This window comes from Bos indicus x Bos taurus, chromosome 9 (genome assembly GCF_003369695.1).
Source record: "Bos indicus x Bos taurus breed Angus x Brahman F1 hybrid chromosome 9, Bos_hybrid_MaternalHap_v2.0, whole genome shotgun sequence".
In the NCBI taxonomy this organism is placed as follows: domain Eukaryota; kingdom Metazoa; phylum Chordata; class Mammalia; order Artiodactyla; family Bovidae; genus Bos; species Bos indicus x Bos taurus.
In genome coordinates this window covers 90,019,566-90,032,327 of record NC_040084.1, presented here as the reverse complement: position 1 = coordinate 90,032,327, position 12,762 = coordinate 90,019,566, and the positions used below count along the sequence as shown (strand labels likewise).

Sequence of the window (12,762 nt, the reverse complement as noted above, 5' to 3'; positions counted from 1 at the left end):
AATTGCTAAAACATTTTTTAGTTAAGGAACATGTTTTAAATTTTTATTATTGAAACAATCAAATGTATAGATGAGTAGAGAAAATAGTATCATGAACACTCCTTTATATATCCATTGCCTAGATTTTAAAATTTTGTCATATTTGCTTCTTTAGTTTTCTTCTATTAAAAGTATTTTAGAGTCATTAACATACAAAGCACATAAAGACTCTTCATTCTACACAAAGTCAGTATGAAAAGACATACAGACAAGCTTTATGTCAGACAGAAAACAGAGAAATTCATACTAAATAACGTATCAAAAACAATGGCTCTAACACACCCAGGAGATACACATGTATCTGTAGGAAGCAGAAGAGTTTTCTGTAGAGAAACCAGTTTCAGGAGATGATTAGGTAGACTTAGGTTTTGTTCTTATATCTGTCACTTGGCAAATGAGAGACCATCTTCAGGACATCTTATGTCATCCATCTTATATATTGGAGATGATGCGATTGCAAATATAGTCTCGTCATTACTGAAGACAACTGATTCATGCTGAAGGGGTATCTATGGACCCGATGTATTTACAAATCCATCAGAACCACCCATGGCAAGTACATTGTTGATGTTGTTAAAACAAATGGCATTGACTGGATAAATCTGCTCGGTATTCTTTTCTTTCAGCCTTGGATACTTGAAAACAAGCTTCAACTGTACCTCAGGGCCCAGCAGGAGGTATTCAACAGCCACTCTTCAAAAGAGCTAAATACATAATTCTGCTTATTTGAAAATGCTCAAAGCAGTGAGCCTGGTACTTCGGGTTGGACATCTAGCACTGTCACATGGAATCCATGTTCTGGGAGCCCACGTTAATACTTTACTGCCCATCTTGCTCACAGTCAGCCATCTTCAGACAGAGAGAAGGTTCTAGCACTGCAAGGAGTTCTGGGGTTCCACAGATTAACTGTCTGATCCCAATGCCCAGTGACCACCACCGTCATTACTGGACAGAATTCACTGCATCTGATGGGGCATCATGTGTTCCAACAAGATTTTCTTGATCAGTGTTGGAATCATGCATTTTCAGTTGAGGGTTTAGTCCTCCACTCAAAGTGTGTTTTGGATCGTTGAATGCGGGGCGCGAGCTCCGCCCGTGGCAAAGGTCATGAGGAAGGAGACTTGGCATATGCAAAGGCGGGTTCGAGCCTCAGGAGTCCCCTTGGAAATTCTCGAGCATCTACCCCCAAAACCAGAGTCTGCCTACTTTCTGCTTTGTGCTCTCACCTACACCTCTGACTTTATGGGGGGCTGTCCCCCACTACCTCTCTCTGAAAAAAGAGTTAGCTTACAGCTCCAGTTAACAATTCCTGGGTGTGACAGTGTTTCAACCTACAAACTCCTTTGGAAGTCCTCTAGCCTGCCTGAATAGGTTTTTCCAGCCACATGTGATTGTTCAGAGCCTCCCAACTGTGAGAGGCAGGAGATGTTCTAAACTGTCTAAACACAGATTCCTTTGAGTAGTTAAAAGATTGATTAGAAATTGTATTGGTGGAGGGTTTTTCACTTATTGGGCCAATGTTTGCTGCTAAGTCTCCATACCCCTTACCTACTGTGTCCTTGGCAGTGTATTGATTGATATAATGGGTGTATAGAAATGGAAGTAGTAGCCTCAATGTTTGTAACCTTGGACCCTTGAGTTAATTCTTTTCTTGATTGAGCCCACCTCACCTTTGCCCTATAGGAATGCAACTCTATCCAATGCTTTTTGGAGGCTGGCGCCTGACTTTAGAATAATCACCTTTACAGAAAAATAAGTTGCTTAAAATGTTAACAGGCCTCCGGGCCAGAAGGTGATGTAAATCACCTAAACTTTTGCATATGATAAGTTTGCAGGAAGAAAGCCTGGCTTACTGCATGACTCTACCCCTTCCCCCTTTATCCTCTATGCATAACTTAAGGTATAAAAACTACTTTGGAAAATAAAGTGTGGGCCTTGTTCACCGAAACTTGGTCTCCCCATGTCGTTCTTTCTCTTACCTTCTGGCTGAATTATTCAGCCTCTTTTCTTCACTGAATTTTCCTACTGAGCTATCCTTATTTCAGCCTCTTTTCTCCATTGAATTTCCTCACTGAGCTATCCTCATTCTATTACTTTTTATATCCTTAATTAACGTTTAATTAAGCAGTTGTTTCCTGATCCTCGCCATCTCTCCTTCGAATACCCTGGATCAGCTGGGGCTGGACCCCGGCAGGTGGCGCCTGAGACAGGCTATTCGAAGGTAAGCTCTCAGCAATTAGGGTCATCAGCCCTATTGCCCCCCCTTATCGGAACAGTCTGGGTTATCAGCCCTCTTGTTCCCCCTCGGAACAGTTTGGGTCATCAGCCCTACTGCTCCTCCCTCGGAACAGTTTGGGTCATCAGCCCTACTGCTCCTCCCTCGGAACAATCTGGATCATCAGCCCTATTGTTCTTCCAGTGTTCGGGACGGCTAGGACCCCACTCAGGGTGCCACGGACCCCCCTGTAGAATAGACAGGGCAAGAGGAGTGGGAAGTGTTGAAAGTGTTAAAGAGTTAGACTTAGAGAGAGAAAACGGTTTCTGAAGTTAAAAGGCCAAAGGAAAACCTGATCTTTTAAAAGCTAAAAGCTTTATCTTCTATTATACTTAATTTTCTGACATGGGTAACACTGAATCTAAGAATGGCAACTCTTTATACAAGTAATCTTGAAACTGTTAAAGAGGCTACTGTTAATTTAGATACTTGGGTGAAGGTAAAAAACAACTAAAAACTTATCCTATAAATATGATTAAAAATGTTCTGGACCCTCATCATGAGGCTGTGGGATAGCCTATGGGAGAGGCTATAGCAGTGGATGGTAGTGGGTCTCCACCTTCTGCACAGATCATATTTTCTGCCCTTGACGAAGGAAAGGAGGGAGACTGTGCTCTACCTCCCGAGGAAGGAGAGGGCTTACAGGACGCAGCGGCCAGGCGCCCTGACGAGCCTCCTCCCCCTCTACACAAACCTTTAAAAATTTATCCAACAATTTCTGATTTAAGGCAACTACCCCACCTCCACTTGCATCTCCCAGGGCCTAGGAATCCCCCAGTTTACATCCAAAGCCTCCCAGAGCATTGCCTAAGGCTGGAAAAGATTTTAAAAAAAAATTCTTTTAAACAAAGGGGCTTTTAAAGAATACACAATATACAGAGCCCGCTCCTTGCAGAAAAACCCCTCAGGGGGGCCTCACCCAAGCAAAAAAAAAAAAAAAAAGAGAGAAAAATAAAAAGAAAAAAGTGAAAAAGAAAAAAGGAAAGAAAAATAATCGTAATAGAAAAGGATTCTACAAATAAGAAGTGTTTCTCTTATGACCAAGCAGAACGGTAAGGGGATTTAGCAACAGTATTAACCCCTGACGTGCTGGTTGCTCCGATTCCAATGGGAGTGGCTAGCCCCCTACCTGAAGGCATTGTAGGACTTGTGCTAGGGTGTAGCTCGCTTTCTTTTCAAGAAACTTCGGTGGTGTATGATGTAGTAGATTCTGATTATATTGGAGAAATTAAAGTTTTGATCTCGCCGCCTACCAAAACTGTGCAAATTAATAAAGGTCAAAGAATAACACAGTTTTTGCTTTTACCTTATCAGACAGGAAAAACCTTGACTTCTCAAGCTAAGAGCTACAGAACGTTTAGATCTAGTGATCTAGCCTTTTGGGTACAGGACATTACAGCTTCTAGGCCTTTAAATTTTTTTTTAATTCAAGAAAATAAAATGTCAGGGCTATTAGACACAGGAACAGATGTCTCTTAACATTTCCGGGAAAGACTGACCCAGCTCCTGGCCAACACATACTACTGAAAATGAGTTGGTGGGATTAGAGAAAGTGGTATGCAGGGTGGGAATGCTGTAGAGGAAAAGGTGAGGGAGAGTTTAAAACCTTGAAGAATAGTGAGTTCCCCATTGCTGGAAGTATTCAAGCAAAGATTAGATGGTTGCTTGTCATCTAAAAAGCTATAGACCAGATTTAGGTTACAAAACAATAACTGGAGAAGCTTATAAAGATGTTGTGCAACACCTCTTTACTTGCTTCTCATATTTAGGTCTGCCAAAAGTTTTAAAAACTGATAATGCCCCTTTGAAGCTGCAGAGAGATTGTTTACTAACTTTAAATGATTTCCAAAAATTATTAGGGACATTAATTGGATACGCCACATTTAAAACTGACTACTGCAGATATAAAGCCTTTATTTGACTGCTTTAAAAGCGATCCTAATTCCAGTTCTAAGAGAAAGTTGACTAATGAGACAGAGTTGGCTCTTGTTAAAGTAGATGAGACTTTAAATGATCAGTTAATTAGGATTAATATTACCAAAAGATGAGATTAAATTATTCTCGCCATAAAACATACACCTACAGGGTGCTTGTGACAAAAAGGCCCATTGGTTCCATCTACCAGTGACCCCAAGAAAAATAGTTTTATCTTATCCCAGCTTGGTGGCACAATTAATTATAAAAGGAGGAAAAAAGAAGTGTGGAACTTTTTAGAAAAGAAGTAGCAAATATAATAATTTCACTCAATAAGGATCAACTGCAAGTCTTTTACAAAATAGTGATAATTGGCAAGTTGCCCTAATAGATTTCAGGGGTCAAATTTTGTTTCTTTTGCCCTCAAGCCCCCACAGTAGTTAAAAGTTCAAAAATGTTAGATTGGCAGTTTGAGGATACCTGTGGAACTTTCCAACCCTATGTAGTTCCTACCCTCCCCTTTACCCTATGGGGGAGGGACGTGCTGTCTCAAATAGGAGATACTCAGAGAAGGGTTTTCTCAATTTCTTAGTTATCAACAGGAGGTACAATTAACAATACTTTATATATTGTTATAAATACATAATATAAATATATTTGCCTAATTACAGTTTGCCTAATTAGGTATGGGTATAAATAAAACATAACAAAGGTATACCTAATTCTATTTATAGATCTATACTTAATTAATTTGTATACAAATTAATATGTATACTATATATGCATATTATATATATACTCTATAATTAAATATATATTGCAGTAATATAATGTGTGTGTGGCTGATATTAATTGGCATGGATTGATGTGCTGTGATGATATATGTTCTATATACTGTATGATTATATTATATATGAGTGACATGTATTATTACAGTACATTGGTTTGTGTTGGTTGGTATTAGCTGTGTACATGTTGTATTGCTGTAATATATATTAATTAATGTATTAATTGTAAAGATTAATTCAAGTATATTGATTATGTCAATAAGTTTATACTTGTTGCCATATATAAATACATATATAAATACATTTTGCATTTAGGTATATCTGTATATCAAAATGAGATAAGGAGGTTATACATTTATTATTTAAATTTATACAGAGACCTAAACTAAACATTAGATCTAAATTAACATATCTCTAAATTTATGTTGTTAAAATGTAAATTTAAAAACATTTTAAAAAATTAATTTGACAACTGCTTGACAATTCCTTTGCCATAAAACCCCCATAGGTGTAATTGGGGTGGCCAGACAAAAAATTGGTTTTATGGCAAAATGGCCCCCTAGAGTGGGTCCATCTTCCCGCTCAAACTAAAAAAGTAGTGGCTTCTTATCCAGGATTGACAGCTACTTTGATATTAAAGGAAAAAAGCGGAGCATTGAATTATTTGGTAAAGAGACATCAGAAATTGTAATTCCATATAATAAGGAACAACTTGATGCTCTTCTAGTGTTTGAAAATTGGCAGATTGCTACAGGAAACTATTCTGGTCAAATTTTTGCATCATTTACCTTCACATGTTTTGCTGAATTTTATATCCAGACATCCAGTTATTTTTCCTGTCACATGTAAACAATCTCCTATTCCAAATGCTCATATGGTTTTTACTGACGGGTCAGCAAATGGTAAAGCCTCCATAGTTACTAAAAATCACCAAAAGGTTTTAGAAACACAGGAAACTTCAGCTCAAAGAGCTGAAATAACAGCAGTCATAGAGGCTTTTGCTATGTTTGCAGATGAGGAATTTAACCTTTATTTGGATTCTCAGTATATTGTCAGGTTGTTTCCACATATTGAAACTGTGGTTTTGCCTGAAAATAAAACTACCATATTTCATTTGTTAACTAAATTACAGCAACAAATTTGGAAAAGAAATAAATATTTTTAATTGGACACATTTGGGCTCATTCCAGATTGCCCGGCCCTTAAAATGCCTTTAATGATTTGGCTGACTTGTTAACCAGAAATACAGTGGTACTGTGATTGAGGAGGCCAAAGCCTCTCACTTACTTCATCATCAATATGCTACTGCTTTAAGATATCAATTCCAGATTCCCAGAGAGACTGCCCGAGAGATAGTGTATTCTTGCCTACACTGCCCCACTGTTTATGATAGTCTACCTATGGGAGTTAATCCTCACGGTCTCAAACCTAATGTACTCTGGCAAATGGATGTAACTCATGTCTCTTCATTTGGAAAACGGTCCTTTGTTCATGTAACTGTAGATACCTTTTCTCACGTTATTATTGCAAGTGCTCGTACCGGAGAGGCGGTTAAAGATGTGATACAACATCTCTTTACTTGTTTTTCATATTTGGGCCTGCCAAAAGCTTTGAAAACTGACAATGCTCCTGCTTACACTTCTAAGTCTTTTCAGGAATTTTGTATTAAGTTTCAAATTAAACATAATACTGTCATCCCTTATAATCCCCAGGGACAGGCCATTGTTGAAAGAGCGCATCAAACATTAAAAATCCAAATTCAAAAACTAAAAGAAGGGGAGTTTAAGTATAGTTCTCCCCATCAAATCTTTCAACATGGTCTTTTCATAATAAATATTTTAAATACAGATTTCAGCCGGAACTACTGCAATGCTTCGCCATTGGTGCCCAGAGCAATTGAATGCAAAACCATTAGTCAAATGGAAGGACCTCCTCTCAGGACAATGGAAGGGTCCTGACCCATTATTAACTAGCGGTGGAGGATGTGCTTGTATTTTTCCACAGGATGCAGATTCTCCAATTTAGATCCGGGACAGGCTGATTCGCCATGTTGCAGACCCCCAGACATCCAGTTCCCCCATTGCTTCGATCACAAAAGAGGAGCCTGCAGGAAGGGGAGGCAAGATAAACATCGAGATCCCAGTGAGACTGATGAGGCTGTTGCAGCGCGAACTCCAACCAGAAAATAATTCTACTTATTCTGTTTTGGCTTGTCTACCCTCTCCTTAAGTTTTTCTCTTTACCAAAGATTCTGGAAAACTTAATGTACATATGACTTTCACTGGTGGACCTAATATAGTAACTTGTGAACAATGTGTGCTTTCATCTTGTTTGACCCCTCAATATAATGTTTGCTCTTTTGTGGTGTTACAACACCCACCCTATCTCATGATACCTGTGACAGTGACTAGCCACTGGTATGACAATTACGGCCTTGCCGTGTTACAAGTACAAGATTTAATGCAACAATTGCGATTTGTGGGCTTACTTATTTTAGGAATATCAGCTTTGATAGCAGCAATTACTTCTGTTATTGCAGCAGCAATATCATTGACTCAACAAGTGCATACTGCCCAATATGTTGATACCATGTCTAAAAATGTTTCTCTAACTCTAGCAACACAGGAATCTATAGATAGGAAATTAGAGATGAGAGTAGATGCCTTGGAAGAGGCAATAATGCACATTGGGACAGAGTTACAGGCTTTAAAAGTGAAAATGACTCTGTCATGCCACGCTGATTACCGATGGATATGCGTGACATCTTTAAAGGTAAACGAGACAGATTATGAATGGGAAAAAATCAAAAATCGTATCTCAGGTGTTTGGAACAGCTCTGACATTGGCCTGGACTTAGGGAAACTTCATAATCAAATACAGACCCTGGAACACTCTTGACTGGATTTTACCACCACTGGAGCAGCTAATGACTTTTTTCACACTTTCTCTAACTTCATTTCAGGAAAAAACATTCTGTCTAATATCCTTGGATACATCGCTGCTGGTGCTTTAATTTTGCTTCTCATAATCATTCTTCCTTGTATTGTCAGGATTCTTCGGCAGAACATTCAGAAGCTCGCGACTGAGCTGCATCTGGCTGTTTTAAGAAATAAAAAAGGGGGAGATGCGGGGAGCTAGCTCCACCCGTGGCAAAGGTCATGAGGAAGGAGGCTTGGCATATGCAAAGGCAGGATTGAGCCTCAGGAGTCCCCTTGGAAATTCTCGAGCATCTACCCCCCAAACCAGAGTCTGCCTACTTTCTGCTTTGTGCTCTCACCTACACCTCTGACTTTACAGGGGGCTGTCCCCCACTACCTCTCTCTGAAAAAAGAGTTAGCTTACAGCTCCAGTTAACAATTCCTGGGTGTGACAGTGTTTCAACCTACAAACTCCTTTGGAAGTCCTCTAGCCTGCCTGAATAGGTTTTTCCGGCCACATGTGATTGTTCAGAGCCTCCCAACTGTGAGAGGCAGGAGATGTTCTAAACTGTCTAAACACAGATTCCTTTGAGTAGTTAAAAGATTGATTAGAAATTGTATTGGTGAAGGGTTTTTCCCTTATTGGGCCAATGTTTGCTGCTAAGTCTCCATACCCCTTACCTACTGTGTCCTTGGCAGTGTATTGATTGATATAATGGGTGTATAGAAATGGAAGTAGTAGCCTCAATGTTTGTAACCTTGGACCCTTGAGTTAATTCTTTTCTTGATTGAGCCCACCTCACCTTTGCCCTATAGGAATGCAACTCTATCCAATGCTTTTTGGAGGCTGGCGCCTGACTTTAGAATAATCACCTTTACAGAAAAATAAGTTGCTTAAAATGTTAACAGGCCTCCGGGCCAGAAGGTGATGTAAATCACCTAAACTTTTGCATATGATAAGTTTGCAGGAAGAAAGCCTGGCTTACTGCATGACTCTACCCCTTCCCCCTTTATCCTCTATGCATAACTTAAGGTATAAAAACTACTTTGGAAAATAAAGTGTGGGCCTTGTTCACCGAAACTTGGTCTCCCCATGTCGTTCTTTCTCTTACCTTCTGGCTGAATTATTCAGCCTCTTTTCTTCACTGAATTTTCCTACTGAGCTATCCTTATTTCAGCCTCTTTTCTCCACTGAATTTCCTCACTGAGCTATCCTCATTCTATTACTTTTTATATCCTTAATTAACATTTAATTAAGCAGTTGTTTCCTGATCCTCGCCGATGCTGTCTCTCCTTCGAATACCCTGGATCAGCTGGGGCTGGACCCCGGCAGTTGAACACACATCCCAGACAGCCCTGGATGCTGGTACTTGAGCCGAACAACCGGAACATCGCAGAGATGCATCGTTGAATTCCGGGAGGAGACGAGCAGAAGCTGGTCCAGGGACTGAACTTCACCAAGGAGACATCATCCTTAGCGGGTGGTTCAGACTGAACTCATGGGCTTCTCTCAGAAGTGACTTCACCGCCATCTCCTCCCAACTTCCCTCAGACGTTACAGTTTTCACCTTTTAGCGTACATCTCTGAAATGCAAACATCCGTTTCTACAAAATCACGATAACATTTTCACACCTATTAAAATTTACAATAATCTCCTAGTGTCACACTAAAACTAATGTCACCAAACGTGTGTGTGTGTATCCGTGTGTTAGTCGCTCAGTCATGTCTGACTCTTTCTGACCCCATGGACTGTAGCCTGCCAGACTCCTGTGTCCATGGAATGCTCCAGACAAGAATACTGGAGTAGGTTGCCATTCCCTTCTCCAGGGGATCTTCCTGACCCAGGGATCGAACCCAGGTCTCCTGCATTGCAGACAGTTTCTTTATCTTCTGAGCCACCAGGGACATCCATATAGACTCTATATTCAAATTACCGAGTTATCCAAATACCTTTTATAACTGCCCCAAATTCTTAATATTAGTCTATATGAGGTAAGCTACTCAAAGTTCCTCTTCACTTCCATTTAACCATTTTGTTCTCCTCTAAATGCCAATATATCTGGGTATCTCTAAATGGTTAAGAAAAACAAAATGATGAAATTGATTGTATTGTGGTCCCATTCAACAATAAGAATTAGCTCAAGACTCTTTAAGTCATTAATAAAAATTATCCTCTAGGAAAATTTCAATTTTCAATATTACTACAAAATAAGATGTCATTTATTACGAATTTTCCAAAGGTTCTAAATATTAATTAAAATCGATATGCATTGGCTTTTAAATATAGGCTAAATGTACCAAAAACCTTACTTATGTATAGCATTTTTAACTTTGGAAATAAAGAGAAACTTCTCTGTCAGTTTTTTTTAACACTGCTAAATATTGTCAGCCCTTTAACATTTGATAATGCTCTCTGACTCCCTTTTAAAAAACCAGATTCGATCATAATAACTCATACTGTTCCTTGTATATTTTCTGTTCCTATTGAACATAGTCATACTCTTCATGCATTTTTAAAATGTTAGATATAAATTTTGTTTTAAAAATTTCTTTGAGGAACATTATCTCATAAGCGTTGCCTAATTTTATAAAGCAGCTGTAGATCAGGGATCTGGCCTGTGTTGTTTTATTTTTAAAAGCAAATTTCCAGTAAATGCAGTTTTCGGTTTACACTTATGAAGTAAAAATGTCAAGATGACTCAAAAACAATACGTTAAATTGCAAGTGAACTTTACAGATTTGATTTGGTAAAGATAGCACGAGATTCAGTGAGGCCAGACCCTGCATCTACAATACAACAGGCCTGAGTGAGCAGTCAGAGATCATTCAGGAAGATAACGTCAAAAGGCCAGACCCACACCGCTTATGCAAATACCTTCGGGGCGAATTAACCTAATAGGATGAAACATTTGCCTCAAAAAAAAAAAGATGTCAAAGCATGTGGGGAATGTTACTAAAGTGTCTCATCTAATGAGAAATTCAGAGAGGAAAAAAACAATGGAAAAGCACACACTTCAAGGTAGAACTCAGAATAAAAAAAAAAATCCCTGCACACAAGTCTCATCACCTACTTCCGCCACTGGATGGCTGTGCTTCCTTCCAGTGAGGTGAACAGAAGTGTCTAAACATAAAGACTGAAATTATCTCAAGCAGCACCTTTGATCTTGATGTTGATTGCACAAGAACATCTCCTCATTCAAAGACCTTTGGGGAAAGGGATTGAACTATAGAATTCTATAGTTGTCCAGAAGAAATAGGTTAAATGAAATTGTGGATTTAGCAGGCAAGTTGGAGGACTGAAAGAGAACCTTGGGAAAATGGTCCAGATTTTGAAACTGCAATACAATGTGATGGTCTTTTAGCCAACAATTGGAATTGCATATTCTTTTTTTTTAATTTATTTTTTATTGTGGTGAAAGTTTCATAATGTTTTATACTAAAGAATCTGCCTGCAATGCAGAAGTCCCCAGTTTGATTCCTGGGAAAATCCTCTGGAGAAGGAATAGGCTGTCCACTCCAGTATTCTTGGACTTTCCTGATGACTCAGCTGGTAAAGAATCTGCCTGCAATGTGTGAGACCTGGGTTTGATCCCTGGGTTGGGAAGATCCCCTACAGGTGGGAAAGGCTACCCATTCCATTAGTCTGGCCTGGAGAATCCCATGGACTGTATAGTCAATGGGGTTGCAAAGAGTCAGACACAATTGAGTGACTTTCATTCACTCACTCCCTCAACCGTATTTAACTGCACAGTTCAGTGGAACTGCGTATATCCACACTGTGGTGCAGCTCTCACCATCATTCATCTCCTGAATTTTTCATTTCCTAAACTGAAACTCTGTTCCCATTCAACATTAACTCCCCATTCTGTTTTTTTTTTTTTTTTAATTTATTGATTTTAATTGAAGGCTAATTACTTCACAATCTTGTGGTGGTTTTTGCCATACGTTGACATGAATCATATGTCCCCCTGTCCTGAACCCCTCTCCCACCTCCCTCCCCATCCCATCCCTCTGGGTTGTCCCAGTACACTGGCTTTGAGTGCCCTGCATCATGCATCGATCTTGGACTCGTCATCAGTTTCACACATGGTAACATACAGGTTTCAATGCTATTCTCTCAAATCATCCCACCCTTGCCTTCTCCCACAGAGTCCGAAAGTTTGTTCTTTAAATCTGTGTCTCTTTTGCTGTCTTGCATATAGGATCGTCGCTACCATCTTTCTAAATTCCATATATACGTGTCAATACACAGTATTGGTGTTTTTCTTTCTAACTTACTTCATTAGAAACAAACGCCATTCTGTTTCAACTCACAAGAGATTCATGGCTGAGAAAGGGTTGCCATTAAAATCAGCCAACTACTCCCAAAGGATGGTTAACTCTCACCTATCCTTTCATATCATAAGAAAAGCAGAGGCAGGGGCATCACTACAGAATTTGGGTGAAGAAATGATAGGCTGTTTCTAATTTTTAGAACCTATGACCTTAGATTTTTACAGCACTATTGTCTAAATTCCAAGATAAGCAGAAGCATTTTTGAAGTGAATGGAATGAAGACCTCTGAAAATTTTCTCCTTCATAAAAACGAAGAGGACACTGATCAAAATTACGAACTTTTTCAATGCTCTGGAAATTGGGCTAAATACTTGCAACAACTCAAGGAGTATTTATTCAGGAAAAACAGCACAATCTTGGTAAGAACACTGAACTGTGTGGCATTTTTAACTTACCTACTCCCGTCTCCTTCTTGCCAGTTCTGTCGTAGCTTGAACATCAGCAGCCTCTGCAATCACACTAGCAATGAAGATCAATAGCCTAACAGTCCCT

General features: G+C 39.3%; 1 pseudogene; it reads right to left on the bottom strand.

Annotated features, from left to right (window-relative positions):
* Positions 1 to 390: 390 nt before the first annotated feature.
* On the bottom strand, positions 391 to 12,234 carry LOC113898762 (annotated as a pseudogene).
* Between the last annotated feature and the right edge of the window lie 528 nt (positions 12,235 to 12,762).